Genomic DNA, 13,111 nt, shown 5'->3' with positions numbered 1-13,111 from the left:
TACCCCTTCAACCTACAACTAGAATGACCTGTATCTGTTTTACTACCTTATTAGACCATAAGGTCCTAGAGGAAAAGGATGGGGGATTATCCCTCTATTTCACCAGAAGGTACAGTGACTTCCATGAAAGAGTCCTTAAAACATGACTCATTAGGTTGAATAAATGTATTTGTTTTCATTCTTATAAGTGAGGCATGTCTAGAGATAAGACTTAATAAATTGTAGGCGCTATGACAGTTCATAGTGGAGGGATTTGTTGGGGAGTTTAGAGGCGTGGGCAGAGGAGGGACGAAGTCACTGGTCTTTCCGAGGTACTTCCATCTTTGGTCTGGGTGATAGGCCATTTCTTTCTGTGCCCATTATATCCAGACACTTTGTTCTATGCAGAAGAATTTTATGTGCCAACTTTCTTTTTGCAAACCAAGTCCATTGTTCTCTCAGTTCATGTCATCACCATGCCACAAGTCTAAGTCCTCTGCTGCTTTTTTTTCTTACTCCAGCTAAGTCCTGTCAGTGCTACCTCAAGTCTTTCATATCTTTTTCCTCCTCACTCAGATAATCTCAACGGCCTCTCAACTTCCTTTACCTGTTCTGACCCCCACCCTACCTTAAACACAATTATTAGATTCATCTTACTGAAACATAGCTCTGACCATGTATCCCATGTATGTGTTCTATCTCCCCTACTAGACTGTAAGCTCCTAATGGGCAGGATCTGTGTCGGAGTCATCTTTGTATCTCCCATAGTACCTATCAATAAATATTTCTTGAATGAACCAACATAAAGCCTTGTCTTAAGTGAAATGATGTTTTCCAGATTAAACGTAGGTTCCTCTCTGAGGTAATCACAGTACTTAAGAAGTTTTTTTCACATATAAAGTTGCTTAAACAGTAACAACTATGAGTTAACCACAGAGAAAATTTCAGAAAACTTTAATTTTTTTTCATTGGAATCAGCATGGATATATGTATATGGATGGTTCAATAAATATATATTTATATACATGTATCACAGAAATTTTACATTACATCTTCAAACTGCAGAAATAGATTTTTTTTAATAAGCCAAAAAATAACTGCCATAACTTTTATGATTTCATGCAAAAGAGGGGGAAGAGTCAGGGGTCCAAGGGAATTGGTTGCTTCAGGTGAAGAGTCCAGTAAGAAGTAAAAATGTTACATTAAGGAAGCGATTGCTTAACACGCTGCTTAAGGTGGTAGCCAAACAGATCCTTAACTGCAGCATTAAGGCCATACCAAGTTTATACATATATACAAAGAAATTTCCATATAAAAGACATACTATCACATTTTCTTGTGGGAAAGGATGAGGAGCTTTGTGAGTAATTCTGACCCAATTTTCCAGACCAATTAATTGTTTAAAACGTCCCGAGGCTCCTTCTAAATCTCTTCTACTTTGGCTAGCTGACAGTTGCTTTTATGTGGGCTTGTGACTTTTGTAGTCTCTTACGTGGAAGTATGAGTCATCTTGAACCTCTTCCATTATGGGTGATGAAGCACTTTGTAGTTTAACTCACACTGCCCAGCCCAACATATCTTTTTACATCTCCCAAAAGTATCGGAATCACAGTTGGAATTGTAACTTGGATTCGTCTTACCTGTAACAGGCTCCACAGCCAATGCTGGCATTGTGACCTGAAGAACTACACAGGGCCTGTTCTTCGGGGTTAAAATAACTTTTTGAGTAGTTAAAGTTTTAATGAGCCAGATTGTGAGGTTTCAAGGTAATATCCCCTGGACCTGTTGAAAATTAACACTTTTATCCCCTATAGGTCATGACATACTTTGAAGTTCCTTTTTGGAAAAAAGGAGGTGTAAAATGACTTGCAGAAAAATAACATGGTGTTTGCTCTTCAGTCTATCAAATCAGGCAGCTTTTAAGACAAAGGGTAGGTCTGTTGTGCAAATATTGAAATGCGTGAAATGGGGAAAATCTAAGGGCAAGTCCTTTGGAGATGACTTCTAGTTAGGCAGAAGTCATTTGCTTTGGCAAGGTTGGGGTATGACCCTCAAGAGTGCACACTCTGGTTCTCTCGGTAGAAATTGGCCCATCTGAGTGGATAAATCTTGAGTAAAAAGGTTACGAAGTCTAAGATAAGTTATGTAAATAAAATACCCTTTTTCCCAGTGACTGAGCCTTTATTTGATAATTTATAATTCCTTTAGAATGTTTTAAATCCGTCTAATACTGCTTTTTCATTAGTGTTATCTTTGTGAATTGGAAATCACTAGTAGTCCTTTTTGTTCCCATTTTTCAAGTATGGCTCCAGCATGTTTACAACAGTATGGCTGCAAGGTAATTTATTCTCCTATGGGTTCCCTGGGCCCATCAAGTTTGAGAATGCGGTCTCTGGAAGTGGCCTGTCTTGAGAGGACAAAAGACTCATTTGGAAGCCCTTTAGTGTGTTTGAACACTTGGAAAGTGAGCACTCACTGTTCTTCTCAATCATGCACCAGCCACTCTTTACCCAAGATGATGCTAGCTGTCAACACTGCAAGAATTGCATCAGTTCTAGATAAAGGGATTTTAGCCAACCAGTCCGTTATGATGCTGATCTACACAATGAGTCTTGTTGGCAGTCTTGTTCTTACCTAGAGGGCTTAAAAGGGTTAAGCTTTTTGTCTCGGTCATTTTGTGGTTTGCTTTGTACATTTCAAGGCTAATTATAGCAGTTGAAGACATATATTGTGTCCAGCTTTTAAAGCTTACTTGGAGGCCTCTGAGGTACCTGCTGTATCTTTAGTTTTGAAAGTAGAACTTGGCTGTTTGCCTTTTTTTTCCCCCCCTTAGGTAGTTATTTTATCTGTGTCCAATATGCTAAGTAGCAAGATGCACCCTTGGGGATTTACAGTCCTCTCACTTTAGCTGTCATTAGTGCTGAAAATACTGTAGTGGATTGAGTACTGGAAGATTGGACCATGAAAGTATGAAATAGGAATTTCAAGTGCTCCGAAGTGCATTGTAGGAACATACCAGTTTTTTAGCTCTTAACATGCTGTTCAGGCCTGTTGAGCATGATACACCTTTAAATGAGGTAGAAATACACTAATATGGAAACAGTTTTTAGTAAACTGCTTATTTGATACTTACGTACTACTTTTAAGTAAGATTTGGGGAAGTCTTTCATTTATAGCATAGGTAATACCTATTGCCCCATAATATTCTTTTTTTTTTTTTTTTTTTTTTGCCCCATAATATTCTTTCTAAAGAATTTGCCTAAGGAAGTAAATTGTTCTGAAAAAAAAAAAAAAAAAAAAAAACACAACAAAAAACTATTCTTTTTACATAATTCCAGTAGCAATGACTTGATTAAAAACCAGTGGCATTTCATCTGTATTTTTTTCTACCCTTCTCCCTTGCTCCCCATATCCTTTTTTTTTTTGTGGACATGATCTCATGGGTTGAATAGGGAAGTTCTCCCTGGGTTGGGAGGAGTCATTTCAGATGCAGCTAAGAAATAAAAAGAACATGTTAGACTGTATTTTCCTTCTAGGTCAGCTCTGTTTAATATTTCAGATCACAAAAGGTAATAGTATTTGGACCACAGCTCTCCTTTAGAAACATGTGCATTGTATTAAGTATTGGCTTGATAGTTGACAAAGCTGAAACTCGAGAAGTAACTTTTTAGAATCACTGTTGAATAGTGAGCTCGCTGTAGAACCATGACTTTGCCATACCTCTCTTATCCCCTTTCTAGTGCCTACCTAACACAACTAAATGCCTAGTAATTACTTGGGTTGGGTCAATGCCCTTGAAGATGTGAATTTCTAGAGGGTACCATATCTGCTTCGTAGATGAAGGCAAAGATAAGTTTGGCCTAAATCAGTACAGGGAAATCTGAATTAGGCTGGAAGTGTCAGCTCATGGGAAGAAGATAGAATAAGCGGGTTCTGCCCATGAAGGGATACTGTGTTGATTGGTGTTTGAGAACTGCCGTGTTCCAGAGTCCTGATCCTTTATGCTATATGTAAGGTGGTTATGATACACATCGAATCCATCTTTCCAAACATGCCTAGCATTCATTACACTTTAGCCAAACAGATAATCACTGTACCTTGTATATGCCCCTTATTTTTTACCTCCATATTTTTACTCACATTCCTTTTGCTGAATAGGTACCCCATCCATCAAAGCCTCCTCTTTAAGGTACCACTGCTCAAATGGCCTGTAATCCTTGAAATGTTCCATGGCTTGTGTTCTGCCTGCTCCATGGTACCCTCCTTTCTCTGTTAATGCTTTCTGCATCACACATGAGTGATTATTTTGGCACTCCTATCATCCCCTCCTATATTGAAAGAAAAGAGGCTGGGTTTCATTCGGATGCCCTGCTTTTAAAGCATGCTGCCTGGCCATAACAGATTAAATAGGCAGGCGCAAGGGAGGTTAAAAACAGAGCTGATAGACTGGAAGGAGCATACAGATTCTAGTCCTGACACTAGGTTTTAGGATCTATTCCTTGAGCTTCCACTTATAACTCAGACCTTGAAATGCTGAACTGCTTTCTCCAGGCTCTGGGACATTTCAAAAAGTCATCAGAAGGCAAGTCTATAGCAGCTACCTGGAGATTCACTGACTCTGACTTGAGGTCACTACATAGGGTCCATGCCGAGTGCCCCTTTCCTCACCAGCATCCAGGGCTGCATGGAAGGAGCTGCCCTGGTCCTCAGAGAAGTAGCTAAGCCATTCCTGGTGTCACTGCTATAGCTTCTGGATACAACTGAGGAGACATAGATGAAGCCAAGTGGGACCTAGGAAGTGTAGTAAGCAGAGGCCTTGGCTCATGACCTCCTGTCTGGCTAATTAGCTCACATCCAGTTACCCAGGGGATTAAGTCAGGAACAAACGGACTTGGAGACAAGCTGCAGTTTCTACTTAGAATAATTTTTTGTAGGGGAGGAAGATATATCCGTACATTTCCTGTAATTCCATTTTCCCACTCTATTTCCAGAGCCTGGATGGAAGTAAAGGACCATTAGAAGGCCCTCCTTTACTGGGACATTTGGTCAGCCTGCCATTTTTAATACTCTTGTCGCAATGGTATCTCATATGAAGAGATGCTCCCACTTTACCTGAACCTGCCTGAAGGAAGTGGTTTACTTGTGTTAACCCTTTGAAAGGTGGGTGAGACCACAGTTAACGTAAATTTGGATAGCAAACTGCTGTGGAAAATAACCTTTTGTTTTAGCTTAGCTCTCATGTCCTGTTCTCCATGAGACCTTGGATAGTCCCTCTGAGACATCGTGTGTCTGAATTCTGTCTCTACTGCCTCCTCTGTTACTGTATCTTCCCTTGAATGAGTTATTCATATCCGTGTCACATATCACTGCACTAAATTTTAAGTTCTTTAGTTAGGAATGATGTTTATCTTTCATTCCTGTGCCTTGGCATTGTTTGTAGTAGGTTCTTAGTTGAGTAGATGTTTTAAAGGAATTCTGAACTTGGGAAAGACTTCCAGACAAAGTCTAGTCCTTCCTCTTGATGCTGACCAAATCCAAACCATTCCACGCACCAACTGCCCTCAGGCAGGACTACAAACCAGTGTTTTCTCTCCTCCAAGTAGCAGGTTTTCTACCTGGCCTTCTTGCTTACTCATTTCATTCTTTCCACAATTTCACAGCCAGAAAATTGCCCCGTATCAACTATAAATCCCTCATTCGCGAAAACTAGATTAGTAGGCTCTCAACTTAAGGTGGGCTGGTATTGTTTATATCCAAGTTCTGAGAAGAGGAAAGCCACAGATTGTCTTGTTTGGTTCTTAAGAAGTAGTTGGATTTCTAGTCTAGTACAAGATAGTATTCCTTGGCATTTAACAGATTATACGAGCGTAAATTTTTGTGTAAATAGAGTGTACCAAGGCAAAAGTGTCCAGTTACAAGATTCAGTCAAGTTAAAGTGAACTAATAAACACCTATATACTTTTAAAAAAAATGATAGAATAAATTACCACATCAATCACTTAATTTTATAGTCAGTAGTTTGGGGAGATAAAGCTTTTACAGGGGGAGGGGTAACTGAGGTCACAGAGGGCCAAATCGTTTGTTAAAGGTCAGAAACAGGTAAGTGAAAGAGGTAAACACATACCATGCCTCTTTCCAAAACTTAGCTTCCTGCTGTCTATAGAATATCTGAACTTTGACAAGACTTTGACTTGAGCTAATAAACTCGCTGAGCCTGTTTCCTCTATAAATTGAGAAGATCAGGGCCACTGTGGGAATTAAATTATGTAATTTAAGAAATTGATATATATTAGGTGCCCAATAGCTGTATTGTGATATTCAGGGTTCATTCACAATCTTTTACTAGTTTCCATGTAGTAACTGCTGTTTTCAGAGCTATACGTGCTTTCTATATAGGTGGTAGTCAAGGATACCTGGGCAAAAGAGGTGTAGATGCTTGCTAAGTGCAGTCAGGTCTCTTCAGTGCTTGTAGGAACTCTGAGGTAAGCGCGGAGGGACTTGTCCTGAAATGTCACCGAATAGGCTGCTCTGTAGGGCAGGTGGATTGGGCTTTTGGGGAGCCAGCCTACAATCTGAAAGCAAGGTATTGGATGACCTCTTCTGGCAAACAGAAGAAGCCGTGGTAAGAATTTTGAGAGACAGATAATGACAATGCTTTACGTTGTTTACTGTGAGAGGGTGGGGTTAACACGTATTGTGTCATTTTATCCAGACAGTGGACCTGTGATGTGGGCGTTACTGTCCCCAAATGCATAAAGAAGCTGATTGCTTGCCTAGAGTAGATGCATCTCTGCCTTCTTGGAAGCTGGTGCCCTTTCTGCTACCCTAGAAAACCACGAATGCATGTAGAGAGGAAAACAGAGAGGGTAGCATGAGGAGTGGGTCCCCCTTAAGTGTGGGGGAAGTGCTCTTGTTTTTTTTTTTTTCCAGCAGCTTAAAAGACAACTGGAGAAATAGCTTTAAAAGAAAACTTTTCTGCTAGGGGACCCCTTCAAGCTCAGTGAATTCAGTGATTTTGTACAGATAGGAAAGCTGAAGCTTGGAGGGGAAAATATATAAGAATTTTATGGAGACCAGGGACACCTGAGTGGCCCAGTGGGTTAAAGCCTCTGCCTTCAGCTCAGGTCATGATCTCAGGGTCCTGGGATGGAGCCCCGCATTGTGTTGTCGGGCTCTCTGCTCAGCGGGGAGCCGGCTTCCTCCTCTCTCTCTCTCTCTCTCTCTCTCTGCCTGCCTCTCTGCCTATTTGTGATCTCTGTCCAATAAATAAATAAAATCTTAACAACAACAACAATTTTACAGAGGTCATATAGTAACCACCTAGAAATTCAATCACTGTTTCACTGTAGCTGTGTCATCACATATGTATCCATGCTAGAGTAGGGTAGAAAATAACTGGTTTACAGTGTGGTTTCTATTTTATTATGGGAAATTTAAAAACTGCCTTTTTTTTTTTTTTTAAGTCTATTAATTCTTAACCTTGGAAATAAGAAAAAAGTTTTAGTCTGCAACATTCTCATTAATTCCAGGGTCAGGTGAAGAGAGAGTGAAGACCATTTGTCATAATGTCAACCTATAAACATTTTGAAGAGATTCCATTGATGTAAAGCCTAAATATGTCCTTGCTGGGAAAGATAGGAGCAGTGTTTTCTGATTATAAGGAGTGTTTGTTGGAGCTAGAAGAGTGTGGAAGCAATTTCAGAGACATCATTGCCAGGGTGAGGTTTTGTTTGGCAGTACAGCATGGAGTGAGCAGGCCAGCCACAGTGGCTATAGTATTTTTTCTTTTTATTAGAATAGCCTAGCTAATGGTATGAATTTAGATGAATCTCTTGAGTGGTCTGGAGTCTCTGCCTATAACTGCAGCTAGCATAATGGACAAGTAGGGGAAAATATTCTTAAATCTTGCTGGAAGTTTCTAGTTACGATTAGTTGTATGTGGGGGGAAACAGGCTGGAGGGGGCTCGGAGTCCCTGTAAGCTACTTCTCTAGGGATATCTCACAAGTTCTGCTCTGATGTGTTTCATCTTTGATTCTTCCAGAGGCTCTGTCAGAGAGAACTCAGCTGCCATGGGAAGTGGGTTACAGCCTTCACAGGACATACATGCTAAAATACCAGAGTGGAATGTTGTCCTGGTGTTTGATGGGATTCTCAGGTGAGAAGCCAGTCTGAGAGGCAAGTCCATCAGTGCTGTGAAATACCTTCTCTTCCATGGCCAAAAAACCCACACCAAAACAAAGCTATTAAGATTGTAATCTTTGAGGGCCAAGATTCTCCTCTTTCTTAACCTCTCCCTACCTGGCCACCAAAAGGCCTGAGAGGGTTCCCAGCTTGACACTGAAACAGGGAATTACTGAAACCTTCTCTAACACATGGTATACCCTTTTCTTTAACCCATCAAAGTATCCAGGGTTTGCCTTTGAAAAATCTCCTTCAACTTCCTGTTTTTGTAGGGTAGTGAGCAGGCCGAGAAAGGCCAAGTAGCTTACCTGTGTTCCCATGGTGAGCCCGAGGGAGCACCAGAGCAAGAACTCACTTCCTATTGAACTCTGTCCACCCCAGAAGGCAGGTGTGGTTATATAGGATGCTGAGTCTCTGAAGCTGCTTAAGAAAGCTGGAATCTGAAGAAAGGCAGGCCAAGAACAAGGCCGTGCAGGGAACTGTGCAGCAGGGCAAGTGTGGGAATGGGGACCCATTATGCTTGCATCTGTACGAGACAGCAAATGTCTTTTGTCCCCATGTTAGTTAGCTGGTACTGCTCTGTAGCTGGTTAATGGCCTTACATAGTACATAATTTCCATCACTGGGCTCTTGAAGGGTATATTTTTGGCTTGCCATTCTCTAGACTCTGACTTTTCGACCCAGTGTTCCAATGGAAATTTCCCAGAACAGTGAAATGTCAAAATGCAGAGGCAAGAGGAAGAATAGCCATTGCGGCCTTAAAACAAATGAGACAGGAGCTACTATGTCCATTCTAGTCCTCCCCCCCCCCCCCCGCCACCCCGAAATAAACCAGCATCTTTGGGAACTGTTTGGTTTCACAAAATGAGATGCACAAGCCTATGAGACAGGATATGCTGGCGGGGAGGCAGTGCGAGGAGGTCGGGGGAAAGCATAAGGAGGGAGAAGTAATGGCCTGGATGCTAGCTGAAGAAGCCTTAATGATCCTAAAAATTATTGGGCAATAATTTCTACTTTGGAACTCATTTTGCTGTTCGAAAGAATGATAAAGCACCTTAATTATTGCTTTAAATAACCACACAGCTCCATCAAAACAGCGTGTAATAGCACCATGTCTGAACAAACCTGTCTCCTGCCTTTCCTGTCTCTACAGCCGGAGAAATCCTGAAGGAAGCAACAGGATCCGGATTTGGTAGTGGCATCATCTATTCTGGGCTCTCAAGATTTTAGGTTCCTTGGGTTGGGAGGGTGGCAGTTCAGGATTTTTCAAAGTTCTCTTACTTTTGCTGGGATTTTGACCTGTCCAAGGATATCTCCTTATTTACTGGGATTTTGGGATACTGTGAAACCAAAGCCTTTCCATCACGAGCTTTTCCTTACCCTGATACAGTAGTTTAAAAAGCCGGCTCAAACAAAACAAGGCGTATTTCTTTTACTCCTTCCTTTGGTCAGGATAAGCTCCTATTTCTGTAGGAAAATAGGAAGGTTCTCAATTCAAGTTTCTGGAGTTGGTTTCCGAGAGAAGGGGCTTCGTGGTGGGAGAAAAGATCAGTGGTATTTTAAGAACATGCTGTTCAGAGAATTTTTGATCTGATTGGTTTCTGAATTAGAGAAGATTTATATCAGAGGGTAGAGGCCCATTCGACCTTCCTCAGCAGGCCTTACCAGCCCCTCCGAGTGCAAGCTTTCTAGTCAGTCTGAGAGACAGCCCAGAGAAAACCCCATCTCGCCTGCCGCTTCAGCGTTGGGGTGGAGGGTGGGCAGACCGTACAGAAGGTGCCTGGGTGATACGTCTGACAGCTTCCAGAATGGTACTCCTCATCCCTGGCCTGGGATTCCAGTCAGACTAGGGAAAAGTTGCCGATCTCCGCTCTGGACCCCCGTCCTCAAGCCGATACACATTATACCACCAGCAGGCCCCTTCCCCGCCAGCTGCTTCTACTCAGGGAGGCAGTCGCTGCAGACATGACGAGAACTCAGCTCCCTTCAGGTTCAGTGTCGTGCAGTTGACTAAGGAGTCTCATTTGCACAGAAGACTGGCTTATCTGTGATGGTGGCACCGCAGCTGGGCCACTGGGCTCTGCGGTTTAGTATCGTGGAGCCTCACAAAACAGTCTCTTTCTAATGATGCCTGTAACAGTGTGTCCTCTGTTTTGCATTTTTATTTTTTAATGTGTACTTTGAGGGGAAGGAAGCAGCTCCTGTCATAATTTGTTTTCTCCCTGGTATGAAAAATAGTCTATGAAAAGTATTGATAGTCCTCTTAGAGGGATGCATTTCTTATTTAGTGACAGCTTAGAAGAAGAAGTAGTTTGAATCCGATGACCTTCTTTTACCTTTCTCTGCCTCTCACACATATTCGGCATCTTTCTAATCACTCCTGTCCTTGGTCACTCCCTGTAGCCTTAGCCAAGATTGGACTCTTGAATGTTTGAAAGGACCAGAGGGTGGCAGAGTGGAGCCACTTATTGTGGCTGCTCTTGAAAGGAATCTAGGTAAGTTGTAAACTAAGGTGAGAAAGTATCGGTATTATTATCTGTCTGCTTAATTGATATTTCTTAAATCTGACTCCTAGGATTAGCTGTGGGTTTTGGAGGTGGATGAACTCACTATCTGCTCTCTCCCAGTAGCCTTCATGCATAAACACTGGCCTGGCCATGGAGAGAGTTTGAAAACCAGTAAACCACTCATCACCTCTCTGTCAGGTCCCCCCGCCATAACATCTGGCATACGTGGTCCCCACGTGTGATGGGCTCTGCGCACAGACTAGAAGGGAAATGAAAGCATCCTCCGGTCTGTTGGAGCACTTAAGAAATGTTTTTGACCTAAATTGTCTAGTTTTGATTTTTTTATAATGATAAAATCCATGTAATTCATGGCTAACTCCTTTCTACATTGTACAGTAATGATAATGCTTTCTGTTTGAGAATGCTCCGTTTCTAATTCATGATGGTATTTTTGACTTTATCACGACGTTCCTTATCATGACTGCTCATCTTTGAGAAAGTAGAGCAAAAAGAACAGATCTGCAAAGATTCCAGAGAAGAAAGGCTGCTGACAAGGATTGTGTGGGTCCATGTACATGTGCATATATATGTGTGTGTGTGTGTGTGTGTGTGTGTGTGTGTGCATGACTATTGAGAGGGTTCGGAAAGCAAAAGTGACTTTGAACTTCTGTGTGAACCTCCTATGTTCAAGCACAGGGGATAGTTAGAGCTGGAAGCCATTAGAGATCTGTACCACTCTCTTCATTGTGTTTTTAGAGGAACTGGAGCGAAATCATTTACCAAAGTTTCCCCAACGCATTAGTGGTAGGACTAAAACTCAGGTTCTTTTCTGCTATAATGTATTCACTCACGTTTATTTTCCATGAGGAATACCAAGTCTGGAATAATTGGAGTAAAGATATCAGTGACCTTCTCCCTCTCTGTGTCTCAAAAAGATGATTCTATTATCTGTCAGATACTGTTGACTAGACCTGGCAGCTCCCAATGGGCCCACAAGTTGAATATGGTGGCAGAAGTTCAACGACCCAGCAGAGGTTGGGCAAATGGCCCAGTGATTTCTCTGTTTCGGAGCGATTCCAGACACCACATACAAGGAGCCTAGTTTGAAATCTGCAGATACTGCTGTTTGAGTGGAGACAGAATGTGCTGGAACAATTGGTACTGCCTTTAGTCCCTGACAGAGGCCTAACGCCTCTGCTGCCTGATCACCTAGACTTCAGACATTCTGAATTTAGTCCAGTAATGAGTAAACTAGAGAAAAGGGCTTCTTTAATTTTTTTTTTATTAAAAAACAATTTTCCCCTTAAAGTGAATAAAGTGCCAGTGAAAGGGGCAAATCGCCTCTCCAGTGACTCAGGCGCCACTGCAGGATTAAGGACTTCCTCCCTTAAATAAAGTGAATGTCGTGCTAATGGCAGTTCAGAGACCCATCCTCTAGTCTTGAACTGACGGTACTTGTTTAGATCTGTTTCGCTTCCTCCCTTAGACACAGTTTGTGCTGGGGAAAAGGACAAAAGGATAGTCGGGGATGAGAGACTCCACTCGGGATTCTGGGTTCTACCCCGCATCATCCAAGGCTAGAATACAACTTAATTTTCTGGTCTACACAGGCCAAGAGAAGGGAAGGCAATGACTTACTAACCTTGACCCTGGATGTAAACAGTTTTTTCATTCAAGCCTCAAAGCCAAATGCTTTTTTTGGCTGCACAGTGCATTTTCTTTACCCAAATCACTCTAGGTCCTTGTCTTGGTTTGGTGTTTTGGGCCTCTAGAGGTATTAGCTATTGTGCCACAGGGAACGGGAGAAATGTTCCTTGGGGAAGGCTTTAGGGAAGAGTTAGGCTCCTATTGTCTCCCTTCTCCCCTCCCCCATGCTGGGGGTACTCTAACACCGTGAAACCCAGGCCTCAGGACAAACCCGACTGTCGCTGTGTGCCACCATCTTATCACTACTTAGCTCCAATGCCAAGACACTGGAGTGGAAAGGAAGACATATAACCCAGTATACTGATCACAGGCCGCGACAGGGAGCACGCCCCAGACGGCGATGCCTGATTCAGGCATGATGCTGTTGGCAGAGAGGACCGAGGCTACTGGAGACTACTCCTGTCTTTAGCGGTCGCCGTTGCAGACCCTCCCTCCATCAGTGAACATCCGTGTCCTTCAGCAGGATCTCCCACCCCTCACCATTTACTTCCTAGTCCTTCTCCTTTTTTCTGGAGTGCCCTAGCTAACCTGGGATAGTTCTGGCACATCAGAGTTGGAAGGAAAGAAATACTTGTCTAACTTCCCTAACTGTTAAAGCTAAGCAAAGCACCAAAAAGGAAAACAAACAAAGACTTATAAAAATATCATGGGGTCATCCCCCCAATGCTTTCCACATTATTTGTGGCATATGAAATGTCAAAATATAATGAACAGACTTTCTGAACATCACTATCTC

Source organism: Mustela erminea, chromosome 3 (assembly GCF_009829155.1).
Source record: "Mustela erminea isolate mMusErm1 chromosome 3, mMusErm1.Pri, whole genome shotgun sequence".
Taxonomy (NCBI): domain Eukaryota; kingdom Metazoa; phylum Chordata; class Mammalia; order Carnivora; family Mustelidae; genus Mustela; species Mustela erminea.
This window is presented reverse-complemented; position numbering follows the sequence as displayed.